At 30.0% G+C, this 1,671-nt stretch overlaps 1 protein-coding gene across 4 annotated transcripts in view; it reads right to left on the reverse strand.

The window, feature by feature from the left end:
* The window catches only part of LOC106469163 (kinesin-like protein KIF3B), a 42,487-nt gene extending 41,563 nt beyond the window's left edge, over positions 1-924 (reverse strand). Inside the window, exon 1 of one of the 4 annotated variants that reach the window (XM_022397597.1) lies at positions 847-924. The gene's annotated coding sequence lies outside the window, so the exon portion shown is untranslated. Of the gene's footprint in view, positions 1-749; positions 769-823 lie in introns of those variants that run through there. The other 3 variants (XM_022397599.1, XM_022397601.1, XM_022397600.1) reach the window with 3 other exon arrangements.
* Positions 925-1,671: the final 747 nt, after the last annotated feature.

A 1,671-nucleotide genomic window follows, 5' to 3' on the forward strand; every position in this document is an offset into this window, starting at 1 on the left:
CTACACACACACACACACATATATATATATATATATATATATATATATATATTGATTACACTGTAATGTGCTACACTAAACTATTACAAACAAGACAAATTATTTCTTCTACTATTATAGTTATTTACATATGTATTTTATTGACATTATGAGACAAAGAAATTGTTGAACAGTAAATCACAAAGTTAAATGACAAGCAATTTAAAATTCTTGGTGCTTGTGTAAATGCTCAATGTTAAAAACTCAATTTTCAATAAACAACAGTTTATTGTAATAGACTTGTGTACAATACATCACTGTTTACTGAAAATTGAGTTTTAACATTGACAAGCATTTTGTTAGATCATGAGGTACCTGTACACAATTAACTGATAGATTATGCTCCTACCAATAACATATTTAAATTCCTCATGCAGAGAGCAAAACTGCATATGATGCTCTATTAGTATTGCTATTAGTACTATTACTGGTAATACTATTAGCAGATTACATGTAATTATAACTTAGGTGTGGATTTAGCAAAACTTAACAATAACAGTCTAATTATGGTAACGTTAAATTACATAAACTGACTAGCAAAATTATAATCATAATTATAATACTCTGCATACAATGATATACTGATAACCATAGTAACTTAAGCCAACAAGTTATCTACGTTAATAAAAGTTGAAATTAAATTATTAAAATTTAAAGTTACACAAGTATACAAACAACTTTAAAATCAACATTTTAAGAACAATGTTTACGTTATGAATCACAACAGTATAATGTAATCTTGATGAAAAATCTTAACCTCTCAGAAATAACCACTTAAAATTACATTATTTGTTTTTAAAATATCACCATCTAGCAGGCCATCACAATGCTCAACTTCATGAATAAATAGGTTTAACGTCTACACTACGCATGAGCAAAATAAATCTAACATCAGGCTAATGATTAAACCAGCGGATTTATCTCATAAGGATGGAAACACTTGAGTCTCATAGCGCCACTGCAAAATAGACAAAACAATAGTCAGATTGTAAAACATTGCTCTAAGGCATATTGTGTCTGACTAACAACTATAAAAATTGTTAGACAATGAAAATTGTTTGGTATTAAATTACGCCAAAATTAAATCAAAATATTTAAATCTACTTTCTTTTTTATATTTATGATGACGCAAAATGTCTAAGTAACTTTTTTGGAAGCTCATTCATTCTTAATATTGTTATGTCTCTATGTTCGTTTGTTAATTTTCCGTAAAAATTCTTCCCGAGGAACTTCAGCGATACAAGTCCTTTCTTAAATAAAACTATGTTATTCTTTCTCAATTCAACTTTGCAATACACTTTAATTTCCGCAGTCACTTTAAACACACGCTATAATTCACAATGATTTACGCACTTACTTACGGTCACTACCGCGCTTGACTCAATTGTTCGTCTCTATCTCTGCCTGTCTGCTGTTCAGTTGTTGCCGTCACTTTTTACCGGTCTTATATATACAAAAAGCATACATCTGGAGAACACTCAAGGCTTCACGAATGGACATGAACTTTCTAGAAGCTCATGATGTGTTACTAGCGTCACGAGACTTCCACTATCGTAACACTGCCCCTTTCCTAGTATTGTTCGTCCCGAACAATAGCCACTTACATTAAACCAATAAACAATAACTTAATTA

Source organism: Limulus polyphemus, unplaced genomic scaffold (assembly GCF_000517525.1).
Source record: "Limulus polyphemus unplaced genomic scaffold, Limulus_polyphemus-2.1.2 Scaffold3332, whole genome shotgun sequence".
Taxonomy (NCBI): Eukaryota; Metazoa; Arthropoda; class Merostomata; order Xiphosura; family Limulidae; genus Limulus; species Limulus polyphemus.